General features: G+C 40.0%; 1 non-coding gene across 1 annotated transcript; it reads left to right on the forward strand.

Annotated features, from left to right (window-relative positions):
- The first annotated feature begins 314 nt into the window (after positions 1-314).
- Positions 315-421, forward strand: LOC112445292 (U6 spliceosomal RNA). Its single transcript, XR_003033649.1, has one exon. It is a non-coding gene; the product is annotated as a U6 spliceosomal RNA (small nuclear RNA).
- Positions 422-22,204: the final 21,783 nt, after the last annotated feature.

The raw sequence follows: 22,204 nt of genomic DNA on the forward strand, positions 1-22,204 counted from the left end.
TCGTGTCCAACTCTTAGCGACCCCATGGTCTGCAGCCCACCAGGCTCCTCCATCCATGGGATTTTCCAGGCAAGAGTACTGGAGTGGGGTGCCATTGCCTTCTCCAGAGAAATGAAATAGGAAGACGAAAATTAAAAGTTTTCAGCTTACAGTGTTCACAAAAATTAAGTAGTTCATTTTATTTAATCTCACAACAAATTTGGAGGTGGCTATTATCCTCATTTACAGTAAGGAAACTGAATAAGGAACAAATAAATCACTTGATTAAGGTTACAAACTGGGGAGGTCAGAATCTACACTAAAGTCTGTCTGCCGTGCTCTATTAGGCAGCACATATACTAAAACTGGAACGATACAGAAAAGATTAGCATGGCCCCTGCACAAGGATGACATGCAAATTCGTGAAGCGTTCCATATTTTTAGTCAGGAAATGGAAGCAACCTAGATGTCCATCAGCAGACAAATGGATAAGAAAGCTGTGGTACATATACACAATGGAATATTACTCAGTCATTAAAAAGAATACATATGAATCAGTTCTAATGAGGTGGAGCCGATTATACAGAGTGAAGTAAGCCAGAAAGAAAACACCAATACAGTATACTAATGCATATATATGGAATTTAGAAAGATGGTAACAATAACCCTGTATATGAGACAGCAAAAGAGACACAGATGTATAGAACAGTCTTTTGGACTCTGTGGGAGAGGATGAGGGTGGGATGATTTGGGAGAATGACATTGAAACATGTATAATATCATATATGAAATGAATCGCCAATCCAGGTTCAATGCATGATACAGGATGCTCGGGGCTGGTGCACTGGGATGACCCAGAGGGATGGTACGGGGAGGGAGGTGGAAGCGGGGGTTTAGGATGGGGAACACGTGTATACCCGTGGCGGATTCATGTTGATGTATGGCAAAACCAATACAATATTGTAAAGCAATTAGCCTCCAATTAAAATAAATAAATATATATTAAAGAAAAATAAAGTCTGCCAAATCTATGTACTTTTGACTTTTTCCACCAGAGAAAGAGGAACCATCACACATGCCCAGAATAGGTATATTCTTCAGAAATGTTCTATTAAATGAAAAAGATGCAAAGCCCAGTTAAAATGACAACAGCTCCCTGAAGGAACTAGAAAATGCCCTTGGATGCACAGAGCAATCACAAAACAAAGTTCTCAAAGCAACTGTGGGTGAAGCTAACTGACCAGAGATGACCAAGAAAATAATGAACTTTGTAATAGGAAGACAGCCAATTTAGACCCCAAGGAGTGAGGGAGAAGGGAGAGAAAAGTAAGTAAGGTGGGCAGTGAAAGAGAGAGAGAAGGAAATGGGAGAGAAGAGGTACCAGGGCAATTAAATGATGAAGGCGAAACTGTTTGGGCAGGAAAGTAGCCATTATCAAGGACATTCTATCACACAAGATGTTCTTCTGGAAGAAGAGCTTCTGTCACAATTATTGAGATGGAACCATTTGAAGTAAAAGGAAAGGTTAATTTTCTATGAACCAAAGCAATTCTTCCCCCGTATATGTCTTCCGAGATCAAACTTAAGGGCTCAAATATCACAGAGAATCCACAGATATAAGGACTCTCATGGTTGAATTGATTATATTCCCCCACACCCAATTATTGAGTACAGCAGCTACTTATGTAACTTTTCTGAACATAAACATTTCCCCTCTGGCCTTGAAGGATAACCTTCAAGGAAGTTCATGCTTCAAGCATTTTACGATTTAATTTTTAAATCCCTAATATCCTTGAATTTAATCTTTTTTTTATTTGTAGTTCTCAGCACTAAAACCAACAGTGGTTTTATTCTAGCCATGATTTTTTTTTGATCCTTCTGATTCTGTTATCTCCCTTATCTTTAGCTGACTTTCACTGACTCATGAGTAAATCATAGCTGATAAATCTCTAAAATTTAAATTGACTTATCTCAATAACAAGTTTGTTGATGTGAACTCAGGAGGTACATATTGATTTGTTGTTAGAATGGTAGAGCTAAGTAAACATGCCATAAGAGGATGCAGATGACATTTTTAAGACCCAAGGTTAAGGACACTCCAAGTTCAATGAGAAAGCAATGGCACCCCACTCCAGTACTCTTGCCTGGAAAATCCCATGGACGGAGGAGCCTGGTAGGCTGCAGTCCATGGGGTTGCTAAGAGTCGGACACGACTGAGTGACTTCACTTTGACTTTTCACTTTCATGCACTGGAGAAGGAAATGGCAACCCACTCCAGTGTTCTTGCCTGGAGAATCCCATGGACAGAGGAGCCTGGTGGGCTGCTGTCTATGGGGTTGCACAGAGTCGGACACAACTGAAGCGACTTAGCAGCAGCAGCAGCAAGTTCAATGAACCACCAGTGAGCTAACAGCTCAACCCAGCCTCTTCCCCTCAGGCCTACTGAAGTGTGCCAAGACAGTATGATTCTTACCATCAACCAACACCACCCTGCTTTCCCAGTCAATATTAAGAGAATATGCAGGAGGGGAAAGGGTTGCCAGTCTTTTAGGGGGTGTTCATGAAGACAAATTATTCTCTTGCCTTTCAATGGGGAGGAAATAATTATCTGAAATGAAATGGTCCTCTTCCAGGAATGCAAAGCAAGAGGAGAGTTATAGAACCTGGCTAAGATATCCTTAAGGTAGTATGTGATCTATGGGAAAGGAATTTTGACACAGCTGGGGGACAGTTTCCTGGTAAAGATAAAGCTATATCACTTTTTTGCCCCCAATGACTTAAAAATCCTCAACAAACTGGTTCTAGGACCTAAAATGATAAAATTTAGAATCATGTAATTCATGGCCACATTGATTTATAATTCTCTGAAAAATAAAATTACCTACATCCTGCTTTTATTCAGCTTGGGCCATCAAGAGCACAATATGATTTGTTGAAACAAGAGTGCATATATAAAAGAGTGGTCACAGAGTTCAAAATAGACAGCACACTATCCATTTTTGTAACAGCATTGAAAGTTAGTAGCTTAATCTGAGGTTTTTTTACTTTATTGAAATAAAGTTGATTTACAAAGTTATGTTAGTTTCAGGTATACAGCACAATCATTCAGTTATACATATGTATATCCTGTTTCAGATTCTTTTGCTTTATAGGTTATTACAAGATATTGCATAGGGCTCCCTGTGCTATACAGTAGGTCCTTGTTTCTTATCTATTTTAGTGTGTATATGTTAATCCCAAACTCCTAATTTATCCCTCTCCCTCTCTTTTGGTAACCATGTTTGTTTTCTATGTCTGTGAGTCCATTTCTGTTTTGTAAATAAGTTCATCTGTATTTTTCTTTTTTACATTCCACGTAAGTTATATCATTTTACGATTTAATACCATGTGATACTTGTCTTTATCTGGTTTACTTCACTTGGTATGAGCATCTCTAGGTTCATCCACGTTGCTGCAAATTGCATTATTTTATTCTTTTCCATTGTTGTATATTATTCCATTGCATCAAGTTTAACTTGGGTCTCCCAACAGTAGATCTTAAGACAAGGACTTGGGGGCAGATTAACTATTTGCAAGGTAACCCCAGGATTGTAAAAGTGAGAGAGTAGGGAAAGTGGGGCAAAGGAAGAAGGAAAGAAAATCAAAGTTTTATTATTGTTGTGAGCCAATGGGACTGAGTTCATATGGACAGAATATGAGAAATTGCAAGGTACATGCCTCAGAAGGATACCACTGATGTTTGCGGGGGTGAGGACATTAATCTACCCACTCATACACAACCACTGGCTGAGGCTTGTCCCATGGAGCATTACCCTCCTTTCATCTGTGCCTGCATCCATGGATGGACACCATTCTTGGCCCCATGTGCCCATTTGACATGCGTCTCTGGCATCTGCAGGAGACTCTCCTTCACAGATAAGCATAAATCAAGGGCCTGAGGTGTCAGGTGGTATATCACCAAACCCTGTTAAAGAGGTCTGAGTGATTGCTGTTGTTTTCACAGAATCAGATGCTAGTGGGATGGGTTCCTATATTATTGACTGCACAGGGATCCTAAGACAATACAGATGTTCATCAATTATTGTCAAGTCCTGAAGGGCAAATTTCAATCAAAATGATCCCCATCTCTTTTTTAGAAGTATTTTTCAAGAGTGACATCTTTTCTAAAACAAGCAGACCTGCAAAGGACTTTTAAATATTGGAAATTCATGAGGTAGCAAGAGAGATTTGATTACCTCTCAGCTCAAGGCCACCAGTAACTAATGACTGAACATCATTCAGTCAAGCAGGCAGACGCTTTACCACCTGAGCCACAAGGGAAGCCTGACTGAACATCAGACAATTCCAAAATTCCTCTGCTATGCCAGGTCGTGGATAGTTTCTCTCTCAATCATTTGGAATTGGTTGATTGATCAATGATTCAATGGAATCAATTACTCCAATCATTTGCCTTCATTCTAATTATGAGGAGCATTCACATTAAACTGTGAAACTCCAGTCATAAATTCCAGAAAATCAGGGAACAATGATGGATGAAAACCATCACTGACCTATGAAGGTCATCATAGATCATGACCTTCCCTGGCGGTCCAGTGGTTAAGAGTCTGCATTTCCAGTGTAGGGGGAATGGGTTTGATCCCTGGTTGGGGAACAAGGATCCCACATGAGAAAGAGCCAAAAAAAAAAAAAAAAAATTGGTCAGTGCTTTCAGAACTACACTGTGAGAAAGCTCAAGGGGCCATTGGGGAGGAAGAATTAAGAGGGTGAGTCTGTTATGATCCAGCAATCCCACTGCTGGGCATACACACTGAGGAAATCAGAAGGGAAAGAGACACGTGTACCCCAATGTTCATTGCAGCACTGTTTATAATAGCCAGGACATGGAAGCAACCTAGATGCCCATCAGCAGATGAATGGATAAGAAAGCTGTGGTACATATACACAATGGAGTATTACTCAGCCATTAAAAAGAATTCATTTGAATCAGTTCTAATGAGGTGGATGAAACTGGAGCCTATTATACAGAGTGAAGTAAGCCAGAAGGAAAAACACCAATACAGTATACTAACGCATATATATGGAATTTAGAAAGATGATAACAATAACCCTGTGTACGAGACAGCAAAAGAGACACTGATGTATAGAACAGTCTTATGGACTCTGTGGGAGAGGGAGAGGGTGGGAAGATTTGGGAGAATGGCATTGAAACATGTAAAATATCATGTATGAAACGAGATGCCAGTCCAGGTTCAATGCACGATACTGGATGCTTGGGGCTAGTGCACTGGGACGACCCAGAGGGATGGTATGGGGAGGGAGGAGGGAGGAGGGTTCAGGATGGGGAGCACATGTATACCTGTGATGGATTCATTTTGATATTTGGCAAAACTAATACAATTATATAAAGTTTAAAAACAAAATAAAATTAAAAAAAAGAAAACTGGAAAAAAAAAAAAAAAAGAGGGTGAGTCTGGACTTCAATGGGTGTCACTCTGAAATGTTTTTGTTTCCTTTCAGTTTTTGCTTAAACTTGGAGAACACTAACCCAACTCTTTCCATTTATAAATGAAAACAGGACTTCCCTGGTGGTCTAGTGGTATGGACTCAGTGCTTTCACAGATGACAGCCCAAGTTCAATCCCTGGAAGAGGAACTAGGATCCTGCAAGCCGCACAGCGTAGCAAAAAATAAAAACAAAAAATGAAGCAACAGCCTGGGAGCTGAAAAGTGGCTTGTTAATGACTGTACTGCCAAATAAAAACAAAGCTAAGACCAGGAATCTGAGTTCTAAGCTAGCAACACACTTCCTAATTCACCTCGGTTTTTTTTTTGGTGGGAGGAGAGGGTTGGGAGGGGGGTTTTGCATCAACAACCTGGTGCCAGTCCTCTTAGCACCAAGCAGCCCTATTGCCTTTTCTTTAACAAATGTACCAGGAAGAAAATAAAATAGTACTTAGTACTGACTGCAGCCACTTATTGCTCTCTAAGGAAATGATCCAAATCACCTCAGAGGTAGTTTGTTTAGAGAAATCCTTTCATGATGAAACTTGACTCGTTTTTTAATGGAGAAATGGAGAACATTTGGCCCAAAATTTAAATGCATGGCAGGCAGAAAAGAGAGCTGAATTACTCTGTGAAACAGAGTAAGAGATTAAGGTGGCTGAGAGGGAGACCAGCAAGAAGGAAAGAGGGGATGAGAGAAAGGGAGTGAGAGGGGCCTGGGTGGAAGCAATATGGAGTCCTCTGGAGAGATTCAGTGTAAATATGGTGGTGTGATATTCTGTTGCAAGTTTTTTGTGGGGCTAAGCAGGCCTTGGCTGTCACCATCTTCCCTTTCCTGTTACTACCAAGATTTAAAAGTCTGGCCACGCACAAAAGCCTTTTGTTAGTTCTACTTGAGTAAACAGATAAAATGAGGCCTAGCAATGGGGAAGTAGACAGTGGAGGTCAGAGCTGAAAGAGAAGGCTGAGGGTGAGCGAATGATCTGGGCATTATGTGCTTTGACCATCCTCTTACCACCTCTTCACATCAAAGTAATTTCCTGCTTATTGTGCACGAAAGCACTATGAGGAAAAGTGAAAAAGAATATATGAAAATTACTTCAGCGTTCAGTTTCTTGTCAGGAGAACTGACATGTAAAACTTGGTGTGACTCACTTAGGTAGGAGGCAGCACAGGTAAAATTAACAAGAATTTGAAGGGATGTGTATTTGCTTTAAAGAGTTATGATCACGAAGGGGGAAAATGCCATAAAATTTGCACATGCACTTTATTTTAAATGTTGACATATTATGAACATCAAGAACGTACTGATGAAAGAATTCATGCTTACATTTATGAAAGGCCTATTATTATAACAATTACTTTTAGAAAAAGCCCCACTCAACCCATTAGGAATAATGCAATGGGATTTCTCTGAAATATTATAAAATATATACTACTAATGGAGTTTAATGGTAGCTTAGGCCTCCCAAAGCAGTTAACCTTAATAGCAAGAAAATCCAAAATCACAGTAAGGGAACGGCTAAGACAAAATATAAATGAAAAAGTGTATTTTATTTATTTCCCCATAAGTTATTTCAAAGAATTAAATTCCATGGGTAGGAGAAACAACTAAATACACAAGTTAGAAAGTTATTCTACCAAAAGAAAACATGATGAAATTCTAAGATAGTTTAGTATACAGTATGGTCATTAACATAGTAGTTCTCACAATGTGGTCCCAGGACCACCACCAAGGGTGTCACCTAAGAACTTGTTAGAAATGTAGATTCTAGGGACCTACTCCAGACCTATGAAATCCACAGCTTTCAGGATGAGGCTCAGCAGTTGACACTGGAAAGAGCTCTCCAGGTGTTTCTAAAGCATGCTCAAGCTTGAGAATCACTGCTTGAGTAGCTTCAGATAAAACAGCTCTCAAAGATTATCAGTGCATACAAAAGACACAGATCACATGAGCTAAAGACATTAATGGCTTGGAGCCTTCCAGGTTACTCAAGGGGTATCTATTATGTCAGTGGGAAAAAGCCCAATTTGTATGCAGGTCAGGAAGCAACAGTTAGAACTGGACATGGAACAACAGACTGGTTCCAGATAGGAAAAGGAGTTCGTCAAGGCTGTATATTGTCACCCTGCTTATTTAACTTATATGCAGAGTACATCATGAGAAATGCTGGGCTGGAAGAAACACAAGCTGGAATCAAGATTGCTGGGAGAAATATCAATAACCTCAGATATGCAAATGACACCACCCTTATGGCAGAAAGTGAAGAGGAACTAAAAAGCCTCTTGATGAAAGTGAAAGTGGAGAGTGAAAAAGTTGGCTTAAAGCTCAACATTCAGAAAACGAAGATCATGGCATCCAGTCCCATCACTTCATGGCAAATAGATGGGGAAACAGTGGAGACAGTGTCAGACTTTATTTTTCTGGGCTCCAAAATCACTGCAGATGGTGACTGCAGCCATGAAATTAAAAGATGCTTACTCCTTGGAAGGAAAGTTATGCCCAACCTAGATAGCATATTCAAAAGCAGAGACATTACTTTGCCAACAAAGGTTTGTCTAGTCAAGGCTATGGTTTTTCCTGTGGTCATGTATGGATGTGAGAGTTGGACTGTGAAGAAGGCTGAGCGCCAAAGAATTGATGCTTTTGAACTGTGATGTTGGAGAAGACTCTTGAGAGTCCCTTGGACTGCAAGGAGATCCAACCAGTCCATTCTGAAGATCAGCCCTGGGATTTCTTTGGAAGGAATGATGCTAAAGCTGAAGCTCCAGTACTTTGGCCACCTCATGCGAAGAGTTGACTCATCGGAAAAGACTCTGATGCTGGGAGGGATTGGGGGCAGGAGGAGAAGGGGACGACAGAGGATGACATGGCTGGATGGCATCACTGACTCGATGGACGTGAGTCTCAGTGAACGCCGGGAGTTGGTGATGGACAGGGAGGCCTGGCGTGCTGCGATTCATGGGGTTGCAAAGAGTCGGACATGACTGAGCGACTGATCTGATCTGATAGTTGATATGTGGTTCCTGCACTATTGTACACATAATCAGCTTAATGTCACAGGATAGAACTAGGAATGGGACAGGATCCAGAAGTGTATACCTGTATATAAGATGATTACAGAACATTACAAAATAATACACTTGCCCATTATTTTTCTGTAGGTTATCTTTTTCTCTTATACATTCCATCCATGGTGATCTTGTCATATAAATCATGATTCCAAGCTTTGCTTTGGCTGTTTCTATGATATCCTTTACTCTTATCTGACCCTTTACAGCTCTCCCCTCCTTTTGGGATTCTGCTCATTCTGTCCATCAGTGGCTCAAATTATTAATTTCAAGAACTATTAGGTATATATCAAATAAAATAAATGATGAATAAATGAATGAATGAATGCATTTTTCAACACCATCTCAAACACTTCCCAGGTGCAAAATTTGAGACTCTCTTCCCTCTGAATATCTAACAATAATGATAAAGTTAACATTTATTGAGTGCTTGCCAGGCATTGGCTTAATTACTTCATGTGCATTTTCTCTTTTAATACTTATAAGAACTCTATAATATTTCATCTTATGTACATCCACCTCTATATTCATCACAGCATATTCACAATAGCCAAGACATGGAAGCAACCTAAATGTCCATCAACAGATGAATAAATAAAATAGATGTGATATGTACATACAATGGAATACTACCCAGTTGTAAAAAGGAATGACATAATGCCATTTGCAGCAACACGGATGGACCTAGAGATGGTCATAGCGAGTGAAGTAAGTCATAAAGAGAAAGACAAATACCATACAATATCATTTATATATGGAATCTAAAATATGACACAAATTAATCTATGGAACAGAAACAGACTCAGACATAGGTACAGTCTGCAGTTGCCAAAAAGGAGGGAAGTAGCCAGGGTGGATTGGGAGTTTGGGGCTAGCAAAGGCACACTAGTACATATAGGATGGGTAAAGAACAAGGTCCCACTGCATAGAACAGGGAGCTGTATTCAATATCCTGTGACAACCCCTAATGGAAAATATGAAAAATAATGTGTACACACATCCTGAATTCACAAACGGAATCACTTTGTTGTACAGCAGAAATTAATACAACATTGTTAATTTGTATACAATATAGCATATTGTATACTATACAAAATGATATTGTATTATATTACAATATCAACTATATTTCAATTAAAAAAAGTAAGCATTTCATCTTAAGGATGAGGAAACTGAGGTTTAGCAGATAAAGGAGCTGGGATTTGGACATAGGCAGCCTGAATCCAGTCATGTCACTCTTAACCATTATATTTTACTATACTTTTATAGAGTATGACCCTACTACATTGTCATTCTGTTCATCCATTCTTTGACAAATGCACATTTTTCCAGTCGGGGAAAAATGATTCTTTTACTGTTATCTGAACTGTGGGTTCTCAGACAAGAATAACTCAGGCTCTTGTTCATGACTGAACACCAGCAGAAACAACACCAACACAATCAGAGCCACAGGGCTTCAGATACTGGAATTATCATATGCAAATTTTTGTTTTTAAGACTTCTTAGACATTAAAACTGAAGAAACAGAAGAAAACTTAAATGGCAATATTCAGTGGTTCTCTAGTTAGTGTCCACAACCTGATTTATTGAATTCTCTTCTCTTTTATTTTAAAAGAGCAGTACTCTATCACTTCATGTCAAATACATGGGCGAAAAAAAATGGAAACAGTGGCACGTTTTATTTTCTTGGGCTCTAAAATCACTGCAGGCAGTGACTGTAGCAATAAAACTAAAAGATACTTGGCTCCTTGGAAGAAAAACTATGACAAACCTAGACAGGGTATTCAAAAGCAGAGACATCACTTTGGCAACAAACATTCGTCTAGTTAAAGCTATGGTTTTTCCAGTAGTCATGTATGAATGTGAGATTTGGACCATAAAGAACACTGAGTGGCGAAGAATTGATGCTTTTGAACTGTGGTGCTGGAGAAGAATCTTGAGAGTCCCTTGGATAGCAAGGAGATCAAACCAGTCAATCCTAAAGGAAATCAACCCTGAATATTCATTGCAAGGACTGATGATGAAATTCTAATACTTTGGCCGCCTGATGTGAAGAGCACACTCATTAGAAAAGATCCTAATGATGGAAAAGATTGAGGGCAGGACGAGAAGGGGGCAACAGAGGATGAGATGATTGGATGGCATTATCAACTCAATGGACATGAGTTTGAGCAAATTCTGGGAGATAGTGAAGAACAGGGAAGCCTGGCATGCTGCAGTCCATGGGGTCACAAAGAGTCAGGAACAACTTAGTGACTGAACAACTACTACTATTCTGAAATCCATGTTGACTTTGAAGTCACAGAAATTTTTGCTTATTTGAATCAGCTCTGACCTCCCCCTGCCCCCCCAAATAACACTGTTTTATTCTTCCCACAGTGTAATCAACAAATAAGAGTTTAGATGGCATCTTCTATCGTCATCCTGACCATCTACCTAGATCCAAACAATGAGCACCAAGATCTTGCCAAGATATAAATTCAGGAGTTTAAAAAAAATCCTCCAGCTTCATATTTAAAAGATTACTTCCTTTGTCTTAAAAAAGAAGTAGCCTTGAAATGTTTCCATTATTCTAACACAGAAACAATGCACATTGATAATCACTTCATTGAAATGTTTATCATTAGGGTTACTATCTGTTTCACCTTTGGAAGAACAGGAACTGTTAAGTAACACAGCGTCCTTAATGTTACTTATCACTGTGAGAGTTTAATGTTATGATACTATGGCCCCATTTGCCCATGTTGCAAACATACCCTGGGACAGCACAGTATTTATCTTTCTGATATATTGGCTCACTTGATGTTTAAGTAATCTATGAATTCTAGCCTCATTAGATATGCACAGAGCTTTTATTGCACACTGAGTTTCACTTAAAGCTCCTTCTTCCATTGTTCCTTTTCTTCCCCCAATGATGATTTAACTTGACCTCCTAAATAAATACTATTGTGTGTAACCCTGCTCCAACTATTAATTGTAAGGAAAAGTGATGCCTACTGGAAAGCCCTGGAATTTTTAAGTTGGAACTAAAGTATAGGAAAATTCATTTTTCAAGTCAAGTAAAATGCTTTCTGCACAGGAGAACTGAATTCAAATGTAGAACCTAGAATAAGATGGCTAGCTCTCTACAACAGATGTAGGTTATAACTAGATCTAGAAACTTGTACTGCTTTATCTTTTTATTGAAGTATAATTGACACATAACATTGCTTTAGTTTCAGGTATATAACATAATGATTCAATATTTATATATACTGCAAGATGATCACCATAGTAAGTCTAGTTAACAATAAATACAGATCTAAAAATGACTATGGTTACAATGTTTAAGGACATAAAAGACAAGACTAAATTGTTTAGGAGAAAACTGGAAACTATAAGTGACATAACATATCTGTTAAAGCAAGAGAATTTCTAGAATAGGAAAAAATACAAGAACCAAAATGAAGAATTTGACTGATGGGTGTTATCAGACATAATAGAAAAATGGAAGAGAATTGGTATTCAGGAAGACAGACTAGAGAAGAACATCTTTAAAATATTTAGAAGGACAAAAGGATGAAAAAAAAAAGATGACTGGAGATATATAAAAAACAGTAAAATGGTCTTACCTAACAATACTATATAAAGTTGAAACATATAAAACCAAACTGATTACAAGAATTAGCTAGCTAATCACAAGACTAGCCAAATACCTATTACACCAAATAGCATTCCACAAACTTACAGGATATGTGACACTACAAAATCTGAAATTCTTTGTCTAACTGTATTAAAATCTACATGTGTGTGCATGCTCAGTTGTGTCCAACTCTTTGCGATCCCATGAACTGTAGCCCGCCAGGCTCCTCTGTCCATGGGATTCTCCAGGCAAGAATACTGGAGTGGGTAGTCATTTCCTCCTCCAACGGATCTTCCCAACCCAGGGATTGAATCTGCATCTCCTGCATTGCAGGGAGATTCTTCACTGATGAGCTGTTGGAGAAGACCCTAAAATTTACACTTCACACACTAAACAAGATAAATTTCAGGTGTATCTTGCTGACTGACTTTTTCCTACACAGTAGCATAGGAATAAGTCTTGCGTATAGACTAAAGATTGTTTCCTATTTCACAAGAATAAAATGTGTTGTTATTGTTAAGCGGTATGAATTCATTTTACAAGGAGTAATAAACTAGAAATAAACAATAGGATTGGATTATATATTCTCTTGGAGAAAGAAATGGCAACCCACTCCAGTGTTCTTGCCTGGAGAATCCTAGGGACGGGGGAGCCTGGTGGGCTGCCGTCTCTGGGGTCGCAGAGTTGGACACAACTGAAGCGACTTAGCAGCATATATCCTCTTAAATTAGTCTGTGATTTCTCTATGTTAGTACTACTACATTAAGTGAGATATTATTTCTTTGGTGAAGGAAGGGATGTCTTTCAGCACCCTTGTATACCTTTTGACACCTAAGAGCACTAGCAATACACTAAGGGCACAGCAAGTGTTTAGCGACAGGTAAGAGGTATATATTGATGAAATATTTTATAAGTAGATGTATCTAGTGTGCCCCAAAATGGATGGAGTCATGTTATAAGAACACAGGAGTTCCCTGGAGGTCAAATCAGAGATGATTGAGGATCAACAATGAATCATGAAAACAGGATTATAATCCAATAAATAAAATAGGAGACCATTAGTTCATAATGATTCCATAAAACAAGTAAGAGTATTGGGAAAGTTCTTCTTTACTATTTAGTATACAAGGAAAATTAATAAATGTAGCAGGAATGACAGAGTCAGAAAATTGATACTCAGCAACTAATAAATATAGTGATAATTCAGGCATGAATCAAATAAATGGGATGAAAGTCTGTCAGAAAACAGGGTCAAAGTACCTCCCCATAGATTACAGATTAATTTCAAAGTAAAAAGGCACCTTTACAGAGGAGAAATCAGGTAGACACTACCTTAACCTAGTGATCAACGTTAAGTCATCAACAAAAGGGACAAACGGATCAACATTACTCCTGTAAGATTTCTACCAAAAAATGCACTATCTAAATGTGACCATGAGAAAATATCAGCTAAACCCAAAGTGAAAGACATTTTACAGGGGAACAAAACCCAGCATGTTCTCTTTTAAAATGGTAATATCATGAAAAACAAAGGCAAGACAAAGGAGCTGTGCCAGCTTAAAGAAGACTAAAGAAACAAGTTACTAAATGTAGTGTGGGCCCCTGAGTAGTAGCCTGGATTTAGGAGGGTGGGGTGGATGGGGGGCGAAGGTATAAAGCTGGCAGCATTTTGACCAAATCTCTTGAGAGCTTGTAATAAATGAAAATACTTGAGCTCCACCCCAAACCTTCTATTACCAGAATCTCTAGGGGTGGAGCCTGGGAATCTGTGTTTTAACCTGCCCTAATGATTGAGAAGCCTTCTCAAATGTTAAGAAGCATCAGGATTATCTAGTGAGCAGGTTAAAACACAAAACACGAATCACAAAATTGGGACAATTGGTGAAATTTGAAAATGGACTTTAAGATAATATTGTGACAATAATAAATTTCTTGAATTTGATAAATTTACTGTGTTTTTTTTAAAGAATGTCCTTATGCTTGAGAGGGCTTCCGGGGTAGCTCAAATGGTAAAGAATCTGCCTGCAATGCAAGAGACCTGGGTTCGATCCCTGGGTCGGGAAGATCCCCTGGAGAAGGGCATGGCAACCCACTCCAGTATTCCCATGGACAGTATTCTCCCATGGAGAATCCCATGGACAGAGGAGCCTGGCAGGCATGTCCATGGGGTTGCAAAGGGGCAGACACAACTGAGCAATTAACACTATGCTTGAGATAAGCATACGAGAAATTCAGTAAAATACCAAGTATAGGTGAATCTATGTCAAAGATATATGAGCATTTACTGGACTGTTCTTACAATGATTCTCTAGGTTTGAGTTTTTCACATCAGAGTTATTAAATACATACAAACACAGACATTCACCTGCCTTACTGTATCAAACCATCATTCTGCATCTTTACAAGATCATGTCTGTATCTATTAACTTTGTAGAAATTAACATTTGCTCTTCCAATTGGCCAAAAACTCATACTCAGGGCTGCATTTCCACACTACACATCACTTACTTTTTTTAAAGCCACCATACTAGCACCCCATATAGTATTACTAAGCTAGCCATTGGTATGAGTCAGCAAGAGCAAACCATGCTCAATTAGATGCTTTATTCACTTAAAAAAAAACTAAATTAAAACATTATACAAGCCCTCTGTGGTCATGTATGAATGTGAGAGTTGGACTGTGAAGAAGGCTGAGCACCGAAGAATTGATGCTTTTGAACTGTGGTGTTGGAGAAGACTCTTGAGAGTCCCTTGGACTGCAAGGAGATCCAACCAGTCCATTCTGAAGGAGATCAGCCCTGGGATTTCTTTGGAAGGAATGATGCTAAAGCTGAAACTCTAGTACTTTGGCCACCTCATGCGAAGAGTTGACTCATTGGAAAAGACTCTGATGTTGGGAGGGATTGGGGGCAGGAGGAGAAGGGGACGACAGAGGATGAGATGGCTGGATGGCATCACTGACTTGATGGACATGAGTCTGAGTGATCTCCGGGAGTTGGTGATGGACAGGGTGGCCTGGCATGCTGCAATTCATGAGGTAGCAAAGAGTCGGACACAAACTGAACTGAACTGATAAGATATTCTGTACTGAGGGTTGGAAAATTTCAAAAAGAACCAGAGAGTAAATATTTGGGACTTTGTGGCCTATATAACCTCTTTCACAACCATTCAACTTTGCTATTGTTGCACAAAAGCAGCCATCATTAGACAATCTATAAACAAATGAGTGTAGCTGTGCTGCGATATAACTTTATTCACAAAACCAGGCATCAGGCTACATGTAGCCAATGGGCTGTATTTTCCCAGACCCTGTTCTGTGCTAAGCACCTGTTCTACATTATACATTTTACTATATATTATTACATATATATTATGTATATATAATTGTATACATAATTGTAAGTAGGGGCGGTGGCTGGGAGGACCAACCCCACGCCATGGCTGCATGGGCACAGGAGGGCCTAGAGGAGCTATCCCACGTTGAAGGTCAGGAAGAGCGGTGGTAAGGAGATACCCCTCATCCAAGGTAAGGAGCAATGGCTGCGCTTTGCTGGAGCGGCCGTGGAGAGATATCCCACGCCCAAGGTAAGAGAAACCCAAGTAAGATGGTACGTGTTGCAAGAGGGCATCAGAGGGCAGACACACTGAAACCATACTCACAGAAAACTAGTCAATCTAATCACACTAGGACCACAGCCTTGTCTAACTCAATGAAACTAAGCCATGCCCGTGGGGCAACCCAAGATGGGCGGGTCATGGTGGAGAGATCTGACAGAATGTGGTCCACTGGAGAAGGGAATGGCAAACCACTTCAGTATTCTTGCCTTGAGAACCCCATGAACAGTATGAAAAGGTAAAATGATAGGATACTGAAAGAGGAACTCCCCAGGTTGGTAGGTGCCCAATATGCTACTGGAGATCAGTGGAGAAATAACTCCAGAAAGAATGAAGGGATGGAGCCAAAGCAAAAAGAATACCCAGCTGTGGATGTGACTGGTGATAGAAGCAAGGACCAGTGCTGTAAAGAGCAATATTGCACAGGAACCTGGAATGTCAGGTCCATGAATCAGGCAAATTGGAAGTGGTCAAACAAGAGATGGCAAGAGTGAATGTCGACATTCTAGGAATCAGCAAACTGAAATGGACTGGAATGGGTGAATCTAACTCAAATGACCATTATATCCACTACTGCAGGCAGGAATCCCTCAGAAGAAATGGAGTAGCCATCATGGTCAACAAAAGAGTCCTAAATGCAGTACTTGGATGCAATCTCAAAAATGACAGAATGATCTCTGTTCATTTGCAAGGCAAATCATTCAATATCACAGTAATCCACGTCTATGCCCCAACCAGTAACACTGAAGAAGCTGAAGTTGAATGGTTCTATGAAGACCTACAAGACATTTTAGAACTAACACCCAAAAAAGATGTCCTTTTCATTATAGGGGACTGGAATGCAAAAGTAGGAAGTCAAGAAACACCTGGAGGAACAGGCAAATTTGGCCTTGGAATATGGAATGAAGCAGGGCAAAGACTAATAGAGTTTTGCCAAGAAAATGCACTGGTCATAACAAACACCCTCTTCCAACAACACAAGAGAAGACTCTATACATGGACATCACCAGATGGTCAACACCGAAATCAGATTGATTATATTCTTTGCAGCCAAAGATGGAGAAGCTCTATACAGTCAGCAAAAACAAGACCAGGAGCTGACTGTGGCTCAGACCATGAACTCCTTATTGCCAAATTCAGACTTAAATTGAAGAAAGTAGGGAAAACCACTAGACCATTCAGGTATGACATAATTCAAAGCCCTTATGATTATACAGTGGAAGTGAGAAATAGATTTAAGGGCCTAGATCTGATAGATAGAGTCCCTGATGAGCTATGGAATGAGGTTCATGACACTGTACAGGAGACAGGGATCAAGACCATCCCCATGGAAAAGAAATACAAAAAAGCAAAATGGCTGGCTGGGGAGGCCTTACAAATAGCTGTGAAAAGAAGCGAAGCGAAAAGCAAAGGAGAAAAGGAAAGATATAAACATCTGAATACAGAGTTCCAAAGAATAGCAAGAAGAGATAAGAAAGCCTTCTTCAGCGAACAATGCAAAGAAATAGAGGAAAAAAACAGAATGGGAAAGACTAGAGATCTCTTCAAGAAAATCAGAGATACCAAAGGAACATTTCATGCAAAGATGGGCTCAATAAAGGACAGAAATGGTATGGACCTAACAGAAGCAGAAGGTATTAAGAAGAGGTGGCAAGAATAGACAGAAGAACTGTACAAAAAAGATCTTCATGACCCAGATAATCACGATGGTGTGATCACTGACCTAGAGCCAGATATCCTGGAATGCGAAGTCAAGTGGGCCGTAGAAAGCATCACTACGAACAAAGCTAGTGGAGGTTATAGAATTCCAGTTGAGCTATTCCAAATCCTGAAAGATGATGCTGTAAAAGCGCTGCACTCAATATGCCAGCAAATTTGGAAATCTCAGCAGTGGCCACAGGACTGGAAAAGGTCAGTTTTCATTCCAAACCCAAAGACAGGCAATGCCAAAAATGCTCAAACTACTGCAAAATTGCACTCATCTCACACGCTAGTAAAGTAATGCTCAAAATTCTCCAAGCCAGGCTTCAGCAATACGTGAACTGTGAACTTCCAGATGATCAGGCTGGTTTTATAAAAGGCAGAGGAACCAGAGATCAAATTGCCAACATCTGTTGCATCATCAGAAAATCAAGAGAGTTCCAGAAAAACATCTATTTCTGCTTTATTGACTACATCAAAGCCTTTGACTATGTGGATCACAACAAACTAGAAAATTCTTATGAGATGGGAATACAAGACCACCTGACCTGCCTCCTAAGAAATCTGTATGCAGGTCAAGAAGCAACAGTTAGAACTGGACATGGAACAACAGGCTTGTTCCAAATAGGTAAAGGAGTACATCAAGGCTGTATATTGTCACTCTGCTTATTTAACTTATATGCAGAGTACATCATGTGAACTGCCAGGCTGGATGAAGCACAAGTTGGAATCAAGATTGCCAGGAGAAATATCAATAACCTCAGATATGCAGATGACACCACCCTAATGGCAGAAAGTGAAGAAGAATAAAGAGCCTCTTGATGAAAGTGAAAGAGGAGAGTGAAAAAGTTGGCTTAAAACTCAACGTTCAGAAAACTAGGATCATGGTATCTGGTCCCATCACTTCATGGCAAATATATGGGGAAATGATGGAAACAGTGGCTGACTTTATTTTGGGGGGCTCCAAAAGCACTGCAGATGGTGACTGCAGCCATGAAATTAAAAGATGCCTGCTCCTTGGAAGAAAAGCTATGACCAACCAAGACAGCATATTAAAAAGCAGAGACATTACTTTGCCAGCAAAGGTCCATCTAGTCAAAGCTATGGTTTTTCCAGTAGTCATGTATAGATGTGAGAGTTGGACTGTGAAGAAAGCTGAGCATAGAGAATTGATGCTTTTGAACTGTGTTGTTGGAGAAGACTCTTGAGAGTCCCTTGAACTGCAAGGAGATTCAACCAGTCCATCCTGAAGAGATCAGTCCTGGTTGTTCATTGGAAGGACTGATGTTGAAGCTGAAACTCCAATACTTTGGCCACCTGATGCAAAGAACTAACTCACTGGAAAAGACCCTGATGCTGGGAAAGACTGAAGACGGAGGAGAAGGGGATGACAGAGGATGAGATGGTTGGATGGCATCACCGTCTTGATGGACATGAGTTTGAGTAAACTCCGGGAGCTGGTGATGAACAGGGAAGCCTGGCGTGCTCTAGTCCACGGGGTTGCAAAGAGTTGGACATGACTGAGTGAGTGAACTGAACTGAGTTATATACATATAATTGTAATTATATAATTATAAGTAATTATAATATATTACATTATATTCATGTGCCCATCCTGGATGATGCAGACCTTAAACTAATAGCTCTCTCACCATCAACTAGAAGTTCTGTATCCCAGAGACCTCACTGAAAGTGTTCAACCATCAGCTATACCCTAAACCCACAAGCCACATTTTATCAACACCAAAAATTATAAAAGATACAGGAAGTCTTTCATAGGTTTCATTTTATTTTAAAGCTAAGAAGTGATCCTAAAATGCAAACTAATGTTCTTCCAAACTTGGTCAAAATGAATTTTGGAGCACTAGATCAGTGTTCCTGTCCTCGTTTAGGTGTCCCCAAAAGCAGATCCTGAGATGAGCATTTGAGTCCAAGAAGTTGTTGTTTTAGGAAGTAATCACAGAGTAAAAAACACTAGTATGGAAGTAGGAAGAGAGATGAGCAAGGAAAGAAAAGCAATGAAGAGTCTGTTATCAAGCCAGTTTCCTACCACTGTGGGTAACTGGGTCTCAGTCCTTCTAGAGAACACCAGGAGACTGTGAGAGCATGTCTTAGAAATACCTCAAGGAAGTAGCAAGTAACTTGGATTTTTGTTTGTTTTCTGCTGCATGGCACACGAGATCTTAGTTCCCTGACTAGGGATCGAACTCATACCTGCTACACAGGAAGTGTGGAGTCTTGACCACTAAACCATCAGGGAAATGCCAAACTTGGTGTGTTTTTAATCCAGCAATTCCCCACTTGTCATTGGTTGAAGGCTGACTCTGGGAACCTTGGCTATATAAGGTGAGCTTGCCCCAATTGCCACAGAACAAAGACCTCAGACAGAGATTAGCAAGTATTAGCAATAAGCAAGCCTTGGCATGTGAGATGAGCACAGAAGGGATATGGGCTAGGAATGCATCACCTTGACTACAGTCCCAGAACTTTTTATGAGCAAGGTCTAGGTCTGATTACACAAATCATCATTCTTATGTCAATGTGAATGATGAATTCCATGATCACAAAGGGTAAGGAATCTTGGGTGATAACTCATTACAGAGTGTGTGTGTGTGTGTGTGAGTGTGTGTGTGTGTGTGTGTGTGTGTGTTAGTCACTCAGTTGTGTCTGACTCTTTGAGACCCCATGGACTGTAGCCTACCAGGCTCCTCGGTCCATGGAATTCTCCAGGCAGTAATACTGGAGTGGGTTGCCATGCCCTTCTCCTGGGCATCTTCCCAACTCAGAGATCGAACCTGTGTCTCCTGCATTGACAGGCAGGTTCTTTATCACTGAGCCACCAGGGAAGCCCAATTCATTACACTACCAAACACTAATTAGCCACTCTCCATTTCCCTGTGTCCCAGCACAAGCTGGGTGGAGTGGGGTGCTGCTCCCAGTTACTGCTGTGCAATGAATACAGGAAACATGACTTTCTAGCAAGGAATCTTTCGAGTGGATGAGCTTTACTGGTCCCCCTGACACTGAAATTTAATAACCTAGTGATTCTAAAACTGTATTTAAATATTATTTCAGAGCATGATATATTGTACGCCTGACTTAAAATGAAACTCCAATTTATTCAGGCAACAAATTCATCTAATTCTAACAGTGATTCATAGCAACCACATAAACTACCAGCAGGAACAGGAAAACTCCTTCTGCAGAAAGCCCTTGTTAAGCAGCTTTCTTCTCTAAAGCTTTATTTCCAAAAACAGCCTTTTGAGGCATGGATACAGCAGTCTGAAGGAATTACTTCTTCCCCCTAGACTCTATCATTTACCGTCTCATGGGTTTTAATCAAATTTCCCAAGTAAGTCCCCTATGACTTTGCAATTCCAGCTTATCAAAACTCTTTCCACAGTCACCATACATCATATAGTAAAAGACAGGAAAACAAACACAGTGGTCATATGCATGTATCACTGACTTCCTATGAATTTCCCAACCCTAGTTCATGCAGCTAGGTAAATATTGATGTAAAAAATTACATCCTTGTACAAATTATTCACCCATGATGTACCTAGTCTTCATTCAAAATACCTGTTTACTCAACATGCATGCCTTCTCCGAGAACGAATGAGGAAAACAAGATCACAAGGAACCCTTGGTTTTGTGTTTGTTTTTTGGCCACACAGCAAGGCATGCGGGGATCTCAGTTCCCTGAGACCAGGGATCAAACCTGTCTTCCCTACAGCAAAAGAATGAAGTCTTAACCACTGGACCACCAGGGAAGTCTCCAAGGAAACCTTGGTTTCGATCAAAGTTCACCAACTGATCCAGTGACTAAATCCAGCCTCCAGGAGTATTTTGTTTAGTCCTAATTATTGTTTTAAATGTTTACAAAATAATGGCAAACATTTATTAATGGGGACATTTCACATAAAATAACCCATGTTTCTGCTTCCTCTTTGAAAAATCAGAGGATCAAGAAATGCTGGTGTCAAAATCTGCATGGCATCGTTAGGAAGAGGTTGGTGGATGGCTGTCCCCTGATGACAGGCTGCACACTTCTGGTTTGCTACAGTGACCACTGTCTTCTACTGTCTATCTGTCTTGCCTCTAGGGGCGTGCAATTTGTAACTCAGATGAAACACAGTAAACAGAATTTTGAGCACCGAGCTTAGGAAATGTAGCACATTTCACCTTTTACACCAACAGATACCTTAGACGAAGGGAGTTTACATCTAGAATATGGCTTTCTTTGCCCTGATTGGCTGTATTCACGGGTGTCATTGCACTTAGCCAGTGTACCTACGATGACAATGTACAGCCCATAAAATAATCTAAGAGAATCTATCCACTTCCTGTTGGACTCTTAGCAAGACTCTCCTGATCCCATCATGCAATAGGTCCTGCCTCAACTTTGAATCAAACCTTCCCCTAGCTAATTTCCACATCAGAACCAGCAGAGCAGTGGAAGGCTGGAGGGATAAAGGCTATGCAGCTAAAACACGGAAAGAAGTTACACCTAAGGAATAAAAATTTATCTCAGAGAGTAATCTGTTAGCAAGGCAACTTATTTCCTCATGGAATAGGTTAATTATCTCTCCAAGCAACCTCAAAAACCTCAGGCCAAAAAAAAAAAGTTGGGGTATATGTAGATTCATTTGAAGAGGTGCATAACCTAGTAAATGAACTATTCAAAGGTTCACCCTTCTTTTGGATGAAAGGA

This window comes from Bos taurus, chromosome X (genome assembly GCF_002263795.3).
Source record: "Bos taurus isolate L1 Dominette 01449 registration number 42190680 breed Hereford chromosome X, ARS-UCD2.0, whole genome shotgun sequence".
Classification (NCBI taxonomy): Eukaryota; Metazoa; Chordata; class Mammalia; order Artiodactyla; family Bovidae; genus Bos; species Bos taurus.